The 14,481-nt window shown below is 43.2% G+C and overlaps 1 pseudogene; it reads right to left on the bottom strand.

The window, feature by feature from the left end:
- Positions 1–4,369: 4,369 nt before the first annotated feature.
- On the bottom strand, positions 4,370–14,122 carry LOC139451960 (CKLF-like MARVEL transmembrane domain-containing protein 4; annotated as a pseudogene).
- Between the last annotated feature and the right edge of the window lie 359 nt (positions 14,123–14,481).

Genomic DNA, 14,481 nt, shown 5'->3' with positions numbered 1-14,481 from the left:
ATTAGAGTTCACGCTGTTTGTAGATTTCATAAAAGTGTTCGGACCGCCTCCGTGGTGTAGTCGATACTGCGTCTGCCCGGAGAGCGGAAGGTCGGGGGTTCGATCCCGGCCGCATCACACCCAAAGGCGTTGAAAGATAGTACTTGTTGTTACCCTGCCTGGCGCTCGGCATTAAGGGTCTAAAACAAGGACTGGTCGGCTTAGAGTCAGTATACTGTGTTTGTGTTGGGTATTCATGTGATGGTATCTCAGTGGGCATGCACGTCGATATATAAGAGCAATGATCTTGAACGCGACGCTAAAACCATCTTCCCGAGGCACGGGCGTTAACTGACTTTTAAAGCAAAGTTGCACCCTTGCCGAACTAGGCTGGAACCCTGGAGTTACATTTTGGCTGGACTAACGAGTCTATGAACAACTCAATCAAAATATATTTAAGAAACCGGTTGGTAAACAACATGGCTTTCAACGTGCAGATTTCGATCGACTGCTGGATTAGCATAGCATGTGTACCGTCTACTGGGCGTTTTTAATCAAGTGTTTTGATGCGTTTCGCGGGGTAGGACCCGTTTTCTTACAATATAGATCTTGATTACCGATCAGATTGTCTTGACTGTGCGCCGCCATTTTGTTTGAAACAAATGCAAGGGATATGTGAGATGGAATCTGACTGGTCAATAGGAGGAACATAGAAGGGACATAACTCGTAATAGCCATGGGTGGCGTTACCGTCGATAGTCAGTTAACGCCGTTGCGTTAAACTTCCATCCGAGAGAAAAAAACCTACGCTCTCCACTGAATAAGCTTGGTGAGCAACTTATTATTGATAATTTCAGTTCTTGTATACCCAAAAAGGAATAAATGAAGAAATAAACAATAAGTTATAGGGTATTGGATAACTTTTTGAAAGCTTTTATCTGTAGTTATGATTACGCAACCACAACTTATAAGAGAATCGTTGTCGATGATTGTCACATTTGCTGGTATAGGTTGCTGTCTTTTTGATGACGATCGGGTAGGCTGGGCTGCTGTCATGTTGCTGACGATCGGGTAGGCTGGGCTGATGTCATGTTGCTGACGATCGGGTAGGCTGGGCTGATGTCATGGTGCTGACGATCGGGAAGGCTGGGCTGCTGTCTTTTTGCTGACGATCGGGTAGGCAGGGCTGCTGTCATGTTGCTGACGATCGGGTAGGTAGGGCTGCTGTCATGTTGCTGATGATCGGGTAGGCTGAGCTGCTGTCATGTTGCTGGCGATCGGGTAGGCTGGGCTGCTGTCATGTTGCTGACGATCGGGCAGGCTGGGCTGCTGTCATGTTGCTGACGATCGGGTAGGCTGAGCTGCTGTCATGTTGCTGACGATCGGGTAGGCTGAGCTGCTGTCATGTTGCTGACGATCGGGTAGGTAGGGCTGCTGTCATGTTGCTGACGATCGGGTAGGCTGGGCTGCTGTCATGTTGCTGACGATCGGGTAGGCTGAGCTGCTGTCATGTTGCTGACGATCGGGTAGGCTGGGCTGCTGTCATGCTGCTGGCGATCGGGTAGGCTGGGCTGCTGTCATCGTGCTGATGATCAGGTAGGCTTGACTCCCATCACCTCTGAACTACCATTTGCTTTGCTGCGAGATGGGGGGGGGGGGGGGGGGGGGGGGGGGGGGGGGCGTGTGTGAGTCAAAGCAAACTCACGCTACCCGGATACGGCTCCACTCCACCATCTGTCCAAGTTCGTAGGTTTTGCCCTCGGATGGTAGCTCAAGACAAAACTCAGGTGTGAAGACGACAGCAGCCATGTTTATTGTTCAAATAGGTCGAAATGGTACAGGTAATGGAAATCACGTGACAGAACGCACACCAGGACCGAATGGTCAATATGTTCTCGAGTGCGGAGACCCGCTCTGCCACTTACAGGAAGTCAGGAAGTCGGACGTAGACTGGTCGTTGGTGGGGGGGCTTACACTTAGATACGCCGAATGTTTGCTGTGTACAAAGAGATAGAATGTCGGTGCACTTTGGAAACATTGAAACAATGTGTATTTTGGATAAATGACGTTTCAAAGAAAAGTATTGAAATGGTTTGCACTATAACAATATATAAGTGTTCGCTGTGTCTGAAGTTTCTGTATAAGTTATAATATATGATGTTCACTGTTCCTGAGTTGCTATGTGAGTGTTCACTGTGACTGTAGTACTCTTTGAGTGTTCACTCTGTCTGTGGTTCTCTTTGAGTGTTCACTGTGTCTGCGGTCCTTTTTGAGTGTTCACTGTGTCTGCGATACCCTTTGAGTGTTCACTGTGTCTGCGGTACTCTTTGAGTGTTCACTGTGTCAGCAGTACTCTTTGAACCCTCATTGTGTCTGCGGTACTCTTTGAGTGTTCACTATGTCTGCGGTACTCTTTGAGTGTTCACTGTGTCTGCGGTACCCTTTGAGTGTTCACTGTGTCTGCGGTACTCTTTGAGTGTTCACTGTGTCTGCGGTACTCTTTGAGTGTTCACTGTGTCTGCGGTACTCTTTGAGTGTTCACTGTGTCAGCAGTACTCTTTGAGTGTTCACTGTGTCTGCAGTACTCTTTGAGTGTTCACTGTGTCTGCGATACTCTTTGAGTGTTCACTGTGTCAGCGGTACCCTTTGTGTTTTCATTGTGTCTGCGGTACTCTTTGAGTGTTCACTCTCTCTGTGGTTCTCTTTGAGTGTTCACTGTGTCTGCGGTACTCTTTGAGTGTTCACTGTGTCTGCGGTACTCTTTGAATGTTCACTGTGTCTGCGGTACTCTTTGAGTGTCCACTGTGTCTGCGGTACTCTTTGAGTGTTCACTGTGTCTGCGGTACTCTTTGAGTGTTCACTGTGTCTGCGGTACGCTTTGTGTTTTCATTGTGTCTGCGGTACTCTTTGAGTGTTTTACTGTGTCTGCGGTACTCTTTAAGTGTTCACTGTGTCTGCAGTAATCTTTGAGTGTTCACTGTGTCAGTGGTACTCTTTGAGTGTTCACTGTGTCTGCGGTACTCTTTGAGTGTTCACTGTGTCTGCGGTACTCTTTGAGTGTTCACTGTGTCTGCGGTACTCTTTGAGTGTTCACTGTGTCTGCGGTACTCTTTGAGTGTTCACTGTGTCAGCAGTACTCTTTGAGTGTTCACTGTGTCTGCAGTACTCTTTGAGTGTTCACTGTGTCTGCAGTACTCTTTGAGTGTTCACTGTGACTGTAGTACTCTTTGAGTGTTCACTCTGTCTGTGGTTCTCTTTGAGTGTTCACTGTGTCTGCGGTCCTTTTTGAGTGTTCACTGTGTCTGCGATACCCTTTGAGTGTTCACTGTGTCTGCGGTACTCTTTGAGTGTTCACTGTGTCAGCAGTACTCTTTGAACCTTCACTGTGTCTGCGGTACTCTTTGAGTGTTCACTGTGTCTGCGGTACTCTTTGAGTGTTCACTGAGTCAGCAGTACTCTTTGAACCTTCATTGTGTCTGCGGTACTCTTTGAGTGTTCACTATGTCTGCGGTACTCTTTGAGTGTTCACTGTGTCTGCGGTACCCTTTGAGTGTTCACTGTGTCTGCGGTACTCTTTGAGTGTTCACTGTGTCTGCGGTACTCTTTGAGTGTTCACTGTGTCTGCGGTACTCTTTGAGTGTTCACTGTGTCAGCAGTACTCTTTGAGTGTTCACTGTGTCTGCAGTACTCTTTGAGTGTTCACTGTGTCTGCGGTACTCTTTGAGTGTTCATTGTGTCTGCGGTACTCTTTGAGTGTTCACTCTCTCTGTGGTTCTCTTTGAGTGTTCACTGTGTCTGCGGTACCCTTTGAGTGTTCACTGTGTCTGCGGTACTCTTTGAATGTTCACTGTGTCTGCGGTACTCTTTGAGTGTTCACTGTGTCTGCGGTACTCTTTGAGTGTTCACTGTGTCTGCGGTACTCTTTGAGTGTTCACTGTGTCTGCGGTACTCTTTGTGTTTTCATTGTGTCTGCGGTACTCTTTGAGTGTTTTACTGTGTCTGCGGTACTCTTTAAGTGTTCACTGTGTCTGCAGTAATCTTTGAGTGTTCACTGTGTCAGTGGTACTCTTTGAGTGTTCACTGTGTCTGCGGTACTCTTGAGTGTTCACTGTGTCTGCGGTACTCTTTGAGTGTCCACTGTGTCTGCGGTACTCTTTGAGTGTTCACTGTGTCTGCGGTACTCTTTGAGTGTTCACTGTGTCTGCGGTACTCTTTGTGTTTTCATTGTGTCTGCGGTACTCTTTGAGTGTTTTACTGTGTCTGCGGTACTCTTTGAGTGTTCACTGTGTCTGCAGTAATCTTTGAGTGTTCACTGTGTCTGCGGTACACTTTGAGTGTTCATTGAGATCTTTCCGATCGTGAGAACATCATGATATTACTGATTCTGCAGCTAGAGGTTGATGCTCTGCAACACTATCACCTCCTTGATATGTGTTTGCTGGGAATAACTATCAGCTCTGTCTCCCGGATGTGGACACCCATGCTCATAGCGCCAAGCCTTGTAAGAACATACCACCTTTGCAATGCATAGGGCATGTGCTGGGAACCCAAATACCTGAAAAGCAACCACAATAGTATAGTATGATTAACAGGCAATGAGTATTGTAAGATACCAAGATCCAGAAATACCGCTCACGTGATGTAAACCTGGAATACGAGAACAAGGTTGTTCGAAAGACTACTGTCGCCATTTTTAGCTGGAATTAATTTTAAAAATTTAATCGAAATTTCTCGTTATTTCAATTGTTTTCTCGAAATTTCGTGTTCTTTCTCGTTACTTCGAATATTTTCTCGTTACTTCAAGTTTATCTCCAAAGCTCGAAATTTCGAATTTTGTCTTGTTGCTTCGATTATTTTCTCGTTATTTCGATAGATTTTGCGTTGCTCCTATGACCTTTTCTCATTACTTCGAAATTTTTTCTCGTTATTCTAAGTAGATTCTCGAAATATCGAGTTTTTGAAACAAACTTGAATTAACGAGAAAAAGCTTGAAATTTCGAGAAAATAAACAAATAATTGAAATGACGAGAAAGTTCGATTAATATATATATTACCAAAGTGGCACAGTTGGGCTTTCGTAAGGTTGCAAGGTCAATTTAGTTATTGTAAAGATGGAAAGTTGAAATGTCAAACGACGCACGACCCCTAATGACCTCGGTCATGTTTTGGGCAAGTGTCTTCAGATATGAACGTACCGCGGCTGAGACAGTCTCGGGCTGGCTACATACGTCGACTGCCGCCATGACTGACGCAATGAAGTACAAGACAGACCACACAGTGTACCATACCATGCCCTGGAAACATAACCACACAATAGTAGTATCAATAGTAATGATTTAACAGTTTGAAACGCGTAAATATATTCCAAACACTGGGAAATGATAGACGTTGGGGTAATAATATTCCCAAATAAGTCTCTGAGGAAGGACATTGTTTATAGATTGACATATCTGGACTTTTCGCTTGGCTGATGGTACTGTCGTTGTCATATCATGGAATATCAGTTATTACAAATTATACATATTATACTTTATTATTCATATTTTAGTATGCCTCGTACGAATTCTTGGCTTGTCTATGTATGTGATTGTGACGGGTGCCACCGGCGGGGTCAGATACGCTCATTTTTTCGCGAACACCTTATGTCATCACTATTTGATATTGATTGTTATTCATAAAACATTGCTCACGATAGGTCGGAATAGTCCCATTGTCTCTGCTTTAAGCAGATTCTTTTTTTGATAATGGATTATTTTCTCAGGCCATCCTATTTTTTAATTTTATATTATGATAGGTTCTATCTTATAATGCATGTATTTATCTCTGAGAGCACAAATGCTACGATAATATTCCACATTCTCCAACATCAAACGCCACAATTACATACTACCATACGCTACCGTACACTAACTGTTCAACTTATAAATAGGCCTTTATGAAATGTACATTTTATTTATTAAACCTACAGATTCTAGATTCATAAATTTTACTTTCCTAAATAGCCCTTGTGTTTATTGTTTATTACAACTATGGAAAGGTTTGTGGCTTTAATCAGTATGTAGATCTAACCCTCACATCGTATACAAGCCAGTTTAAGCAAAGTGGTTTATTATTTGGTCAGAAATGGGCTTCAGGGCCTCACACATTGTACCTATGTGGGATTCGAACCCAGGTCTTCGGTGTGATGAGTATAACGAACCAGGGGTAGGAAGTACGGAAGGTAACTTTTCCGAATTAAAAGGGTCCGGATTAACGGAGTTTCGTTGCATTTTGATTACACCACGGCAGTGTACCGATAAAGGTGAAGGCTGCACTGGGTATCCGTCTATAGAGGTTCCAGTAAAACGTGGGGCTCGCATGATGCGTACCCTATACGCTGTATACAGTCTAAGGCAGGACTGGCTGAATCAGCACACAAAGCGCGTTAGTAAGGGGAGGACAAATTGAAAAGGATAGCCGATTCGACTTCCAAACCCAACCGGAACATTATGCTGGTAGAATTGTACGCACTCTCACCTTACAGGGAACAAACTTGAATCGTATATTTTCGTGAATTACGATGGAGTAGAAGACGTAGCTGATGAGGCCGGTGATGAACACTGAACCGGATACAAATTCATAGAAGCCATTGGTAGTCCCACAGTCTCTGGAGATAACACCATTGAGCGCAAACACCCAACCAACCAGCGACACAACCTGCAAACAAACATGTATTTTAGAATTATATTTGGAATGAAGAGACTCGTTACAAGACTTCAAAAAGGAAGTTTCGAAGCAATGAAATGCGGCTAGGGAGGTCGGTGGTTGATGTTTTTGCTTTGTATATAACAGTGCAGGCTTGGAGAGCATTCCCTTCACTGATCGACTTTCAGGTCATTTTTGGATGTGTTACCCCAACTTATGAGACCATGTTAAGTACAAGATGTCACCAGGATATCTGTCAAAATAACTTCTTAACTTGCATGGTTAAAGGCAAGCGCAGTCTCCGTTTAATTCAGATTTTTTTACATTCAAATAACTAATAAAACACGGAATTTGAGACGGTGTATTGAATTTTTTCAAAAATATTACAAGAAACTTAAAACTTACGGACCAATGGTACGTTCCTAATGTAACGTTACCTTCGTTTGCATAAGATCTGGATACTTCGAGGATGGATCTTGAAGGGTTGGGAACCAGGAGTAAGGTTGCGACCTTGGATTAGGGGATGGGACATTGGAGTAGGGAATAGAGGCTTGGATAAGGGGATGGGACATTGGAGTAGAGAATAGAGGCTTGGATTAGGGGATGGGACATTGGTGTAGGGAATAGAGGCTTGGATAAGGGGATGGGACATTGGAGTAGGGAATAGAGGCTTGGATAAGGGGATGGGACATTGGAGTAGAGAATAGAGGCTTGGATTAGGGGATGGGACATTGGAGTAGGGAATAGAGGCTTGGATTAGGGGATGGGACATTGGAGTAGGGAATAGAGGCTTGGATAAGGGGATGGGACATTGGAGTACCGAATAGAGTCTTGGATTAGGGGATGGGACATTGGAGTAGGGAATAGAGGCTTGGATAAGGGGGTGGGACATTGGAGTAGGGAATAGAGGCTTGGATAAGGGGATGGGACATTGGAGTAGGGAATAGAGGCTTGGATAAGGGGGTGGGACATTGGAGTAGGGAATAGAGGCTTGGATTAGGGGATGGGACATTGGAGTAGGGAATAGAGGCTTGGATAAGGGAATGGGACATTGGAGTAGGGAATAGAGGCTTGGATAAGGGGATGGGACATTGGAGTAGGGAATAGAGGCTTGGATAAGGGGATGGGACATTGGAGTAGGGAATAGAGGCTTGGATAAGGGTGTGGGGCATTGGAGTAGAGAATAGAGGCTTGGATAAGGGTGTGGGACATTGGAGTAGAGAATAGAGGCTTGGTTAAGGGGTGGGACATTGGAGTAGGGAATAGAGGCTTGGATAAGGGTGTGGGGCATTGGAGTAGAGAATAGAGGCTTGGATAAGGGTGTGGGGCATTGGAGTAGAGAATAGAGGCTTGGTTAAGGGGTGGGACATTGGAGTAGAGAATAGAGGCTTGGATAAGGGTGTGGGGAATTGGAGTAGAGAATAGAGGCTTGGATAAGGGTGTGGGGCATTGGAGTAGAGAATAAAGGCTTGGATAAGGGTGTGGGACATTGGAGTAGAGAATAGAGGCTTGGATAAGGGTGTGGGGCATTGGAGTAGAGAATAGAGGCTTGGATAAGGGTGTGGGACATTGGAGTAGAGAATAGAGGCTTGGTTAAGGGGTGGGACATTGGAGTAGGGAATAGAGGCTTGGATAAGGGTGTGGGGCATTGGAGTAGAGAATAGAGGCTTGGATAAGGGTGTGGGGCATTGGAGTAGAGAATAGAGGCTTGGATAAGGATGTGGGGCATTGGAGTAGGGAATAGAGGTTTGGATTAGGGTGTGGGGCATTGGAGTAGAGAATAGAGGCTTGGATAAGGGTGTGGGACATTGGAGTAGAGAATAGAGGCTTGGATAAGGGTGTGGGGCATTGGAGTAGGGAATAGAGGCTTGGATAAGGGTGTGGGGCATTGGAGTAGGGAATAGAGGCTTGGATAAGGGTGTGGGGCATTGGAGTAGGGAATAGAGGCTTGGATAAGGGTGTGGGGCATTGGAGTAGAGAATAGAGGCTTGGATAAGGGTGTGGGGCATTGGAGTAGAGAATAGAGGCTTGGATAAGGGTGTGGGGCATTGGAGTAGAGAATAGAGGCTTGGATAAGGGCGTGGGACATTGGAGTAGGGAATAGAGGTTTGAAGGGTTGGGATCTGGGGTAAGGTTGCGACCTTTGATTAGGGGGTGGACCTTTGATTACGGGTTTTGGTCCTGGCAGTAGAGGATAGGAACTTTTGGTTTGGCTTGGGACCTATGAGTAGGGGGTAGGTAGTTGGGATTTTGGGGTGTGGCATGGCGTTGGCGTAAGGGGTGGGGCATTTGAGTAGGCGGTGGGACTTTGGAGTAGGTAATAACTCTTTGGGGTAGCTGATAGGACTTTCGGGTAGATGATGAGTTTTAGATGATACACAATTACAAATAGGTGTATCGTCATAATGTTTTACCGTTAAAGCAGCATTAAGGATGCCATGTATACTCTTGCAGTAAGTGACATCTATGTATATGCCCCACTTCAAGTGATACATCTCTCTTCCTGGGATGTCGATATTTGGTCTCGTTTCCTGGTCGTTAGCTGAGATAGGTCTGCAATATAGAGGTTTTACGTACGTTTGTGAATCGAGAATTTGAAGAAAGTCATAGAAAGATGCAATAGTAATGATGTCTATGGACCGGTAGTAATTATGGGATGCCTTAAACAGTAATCTACGTTTATAACGAACACGCTTATAACGAGCTGACGGATATAACGAACTGGGTTTTTATGGTCCCGCTGTATATTGCTGTATATATGCTGTAAATATGATTATAACGAACTTCGATATTAGTGGTCCCTTTGTGTTCGATATAACCGTAGTTTACGGTATTCTACAGAAAACGACAATTGTTTCAGCAACAATAAAACAATAAAAACAATAAACAATAATCAATAAAACAACAGATACAATCGGAACATGTCTGTATGAAGTCAAAACAAATTCGCTGGACAGCTAAATAAAAATAAGGAAACAATAACAAGGACTAGTAACTATAAAATCACACTCGTCCAGCTTGGATATAAGCATCTGGAACAAGCGCTCAACATCAGATCGAAAACTTGGATTAAGCAGATCAAGAAACTTACCAGTGCACATCTGGTGTTTGCACACACCCAAAGTATTAAGCAATGAATTACTTTTGAAAAAAAAGTCAATAAAACTAATGCTATTTAGAATTTGTAGTTTTCATAAATAATGAATAATATAAGTTAATATCATATTTCAGAGAGATCTTTGTATACGTTGGACAGATAGTTATGGCACGGTATAGACACCAGTATATAATCGTGGCTTTCCACGAGACTGTGACAAGATGGGTGACGTCAACTTTCCCTTCATCTCGAGCAATGTTCCAGCAGCTCCAGCCTTTGGTGTTTACATTTCACAACTTTGGAGGTACAATCGAGCATGCTCTTTCTACGAAGATTTCAAACAGCGTCATACAGCTCTTGCTCAGACATGTGATCAAGTTACAACATGCAAGGCCTTAGTAAAGCTATAAAAAACCTTTTGTGGAGGACATTATCTAATCTGACGGATCAGTGGCACAAATGATGTCCTTATTTTGATTTGAACTTGTTCCGTGTTGGTTCAGGTGATCAATTGACTTGCCTTTGCGTGTATTTTTGACGGGTGCCACCGGTGGGGCAAGACACGTTCACCTTTTCGCGAACACCTGGTATCATCACAATTGGATATTGATTCATAAACACATACTCATGATATGGTCGGAATTGTACAATCGAGATTTCTTATGAATATGGAAAGGGTTTTGTCTCTTTTATTTTGATGTTGGAGAATGTAAAATGTTATTACATCATTTATGTTTGCAAAGATAAATACACGCTAAATACGATATAACAACGTGCTATAAAAGAGACCAAAATTTGTAAATAACCAGAAGAAATCTCTGCTATAAGCAGATTCCTGTGAATGATTTCGACTATATTACAAACGTGTTTATAAATCCCTATCAAAGAGTGATGAGACCGGGTTTTCGCGAAAAGGTGAGCATCTCCTGCCCCACCGTCGGAACCCGTCAAAAATACATGCAAAAACAAGTCAAAAGGTGAGCGTATCCTGCCCCACCCGTTGAACCCATCACACACATGTCACAATTATGTGTTTGTCTGAATTGATTACATGGTTTGTTCCAAAGGTAGGGTGGCACATACGTAGTCGGATAAGGCGCTCACAAATCGGTACACAGAGATCCAATAGTCGTCCAATAGATGCAATGCCCTTGCTTAAATCCTACGGACTGTGTCGTTTTCGGCTTTCATCCGGCGTTAAGACTCACTCACTCACTCACTCACTCACTCACCCACCCTCTCACTCAATCACTCACTCACTGACTCACCCACTCACTCACTCACCCACTCACTCACTCACTCACTCACCCACTCACTCACTCACTCACTCACTCACTCACTCACCCACCCACTCACTCACTCACTCACTCACTCACTCACCCACTCACTCACTCACTCACTCACTCACTCATACGTTTTCATATTTCTGCATGCGACTATGTTAAAGCCAGGTCCATATGGTGAACGCGGCACACCCGTAGCAATCGACAGCCTTGATCAAGCGGATCAAGAAATATGAGAGTGTGAGTTTGCCTGTGCACATCTGGCACATGTCTCGCACAGCCAACGCTTAAAGCGAAAGATTAATTGTGACAGATACGCAATAAAACTAGTGACATGGAACGCATGGATCTAGAACGTGGATGTCTTTTATGAAATGATAAGGTAATAGTTATTTCAGAGGGACCTTTATTAAGATGTTTACGTGTATCACTTCCAATCTTCCATATAAAGTTTACATTCCGTGACATAACTGAAAATACAGTTCACAGTGACGTTATATCCAACCATCTCAGTCAGGTCGAGGGTACATCATATTCCGCACATGCAGATATGGCGGCGTGTTTATGATATGTTGGTTAAACAAAACATTGCTGCTTAACAGTTTCTCAATGTCATAAAACCAAATGCTGGAATATATTTTGCTTTGTATTAATGTATATATATTTATTTTTTCTAATGTTTCTTAAGAGCAATTTTATTTGGGATGATTAACAATGTATCAGTTATATTTAGAGTATACCTTTTTACGAGAAAACAGATAGTAACATGCATATATATGAGAGCAGAGAAAGGCCATCGTCAAATCGCCTTGGTATTTTATGGACGATGCAGGGATGCTGTGAAACGATTTGATGAAACGATGGAGCGCTTTTTATGAACCGGTTGAGGATGCAACGTAATGGATGTACGGGGTAGGATGCGATAGGATAAGTCATTGCCGTCACGAAGTTAACTGAATTTAACTATGACCTTTACAAATATAAAAATATCAACGCCAGAGAAAAAAACAGTCTCTCTTATCCGACGAAACAGGTTCCGCTGGGCGTAAAGACAAAACAGGGGTAAACATTATACGAATGGAACATTGAAAATCAGTAATGACACAAGGTGTTCGTAAAACATTATAAATTTAAACTCAGGGATAGTTCTAATAATAGGCCGCCCAATAGCTGCCGTGGATCAGTATGAGTGAGTGGACATCCAATAGTTGCCTTGGGTTAGTACTAGCATTTGGGAATCTAAAATTTGCCGTGGGTTAGTACTTGCATTTGGGCATCCAGTGATGCCGTGGGTAAGTACCAGCATTTGGACATCCAATAGTTGCCGTGGGTTAGTACTAGCATTTGGACATCCAATAGTTTCCGTTGGGTAATCCTAGTATTTGAACGTCCAGTGATGCCGTGGGTTAGTACCAGCATTTGGACATCCAATAGTTGCCGTGGAACAGTATGATTGACTGGACGTACAATAGTTGCCGTGGGTTAGTACCAGCATTTGGACATCCAATAGTTCCCGGGGGTTAGTACTAGCATTTGGACATCCAATAGTTGCCGGGGGTTAGTACTTGCATTTGGGCATCCAATAGTTGCCGTGGGTTAGTACCAGCATTTGGACATCCAATAGTTGCCGTGGGTTAGTACTTGCATTTGGACATCCAGTAGTTGCCGTGGGTTAGTACTTGCATTTGGGCATCCAGTAGTTGCCGTGGGTTAGTACCAGCATTTGGACATCCAATAGATGCCGTGGTTTAGTACCAGCATTTGGACATCCAATAGTTTCCGTTGGGTAATGCTAGTATTTGAACGTCCAATAATTGCCTTGGGAAAGCACTTGTATTTGAACGCCCAATAGTTGCCGTGGGATAGCACTTGTATTTGAACGTCCAATAGTTGCCTTGGGAAAGCACTTGTATTTGAACGCCCAATAGTTGCCGTGGGATAGCACTTGTATTTGAACGTCCAATAGTTGCCTTGGGAAAGCACTTGTACAGTAAAGTACGGTTTAAACTAACTCAAAGGGACTACTCTTTTTAGTTCGTTATAACCGTAGTTCGTTAAAAGCATGTATACAACATAACTACAGCAAATAGTCGGGACCAAAAAAGTAAGTTCGTTATATCTGTCAGGTCGTTATAAGAGTGTTCGTTATAACCGTAGTTTAATTTTGACCGTCCAATAGTTTCCGTGGGATAGCACTTGTATTTGAACGTCCAATAGTTGCCTTGGGAAAGCACTTGTATTTGAACGTCAAGTAGTTGCCGTAGGATAGCACTTGTATTTGAACGTCCAATAGTTGCCTTGGGAAAGCACTTGTATTTGAACGTCCAATAGCTGCCGTGGGATAGCACTTGTATTTGAACGTCCAATAGTTGCCTTGGGAAAGCACTTGTATTTGAACGTCCAATAGTTGCCGTAGGATAGCACTTGTATTTGAATCTAATAATGTCGTGGGAGAGCACTAGTATTTGAACGTCCAATAATGCCGTGGGATAGCACCAACGATACCTTGGTGAAGGAGGACATCGGAGTAAGATAACACCCTTGTTTCGTAAGTTCCCATCACCCGGTGTGAGTGATATGAGTTCAAATTGTCTCAACAAGCCTTCTGTATATCACCTATGTGGTGACCAGTCTTTCTGGCATAGGAGTTTCAATTTCTGCATTAACACACAAAAGCAGACAATGTCTCCTCACTTGACATACTACTCACTTGACTAGTGGACTGGATGACAACTCACTTTTCAAACTACTCTTCATAATAAAGCTTATAGATTCAGAGCTTTGTATTGACTACCAGACGGCATAAGAGTTCTGATATCTCAAGTCAATTATCTTTTTCATATTAATCAAGTTATAATATAGTTGTTAAATGGATCATAAATTAACATAAAAACAGGTGGTATGTGTTCGTGAACTTCAAAATCTGAAGGTGACAGTGGTAAGTAAAATACATCAAATATCTGACGTCCACATGCCAAACTGGGATACTACGAGTCATCATTCGGCTTTTACTGGAAGTACAGAAGTATTTCACGATATATACTTACGTTTAAGGCATATTGTACAACACCGTATCCATTGTAAAAGATTTAAATGATCATTTGTTATGATAACAGCTCTGTTCGAGGTTTTTAAATTTCTCCCTTTTCAAAACCAGTTGATGGCGTCCATGATAGATATGGGCTTGTAAGTGGGATAGCCTGACTTATGCGCGTATACCACTACATGTGTGTGACGTGGGTTGGAAGATGAAGCAAATCTGTTACCATTGACACGGCGGTTACCATTGACCCAATTACAGTTTACCGGCTGTAGCTTAATTACGCTTCATTGATCTTCACAGGTTATACATAGAATAGACATGTCTGTGTTCAGTCAGAGATTTGAAGATTGTGTAAAACAAAATATGTTCAGTAATATCAATAATTCAAAACGACT

Source organism: Haliotis cracherodii, unplaced genomic scaffold (assembly GCF_022045235.1).
Source record: "Haliotis cracherodii isolate W230 unplaced genomic scaffold, xgHalCrac1.p SCAF_10, whole genome shotgun sequence".
Classification (NCBI taxonomy): domain Eukaryota; kingdom Metazoa; phylum Mollusca; class Gastropoda; order Lepetellida; family Haliotidae; genus Haliotis; species Haliotis cracherodii.
This window is presented reverse-complemented; position numbering and strand designations above follow the sequence as displayed.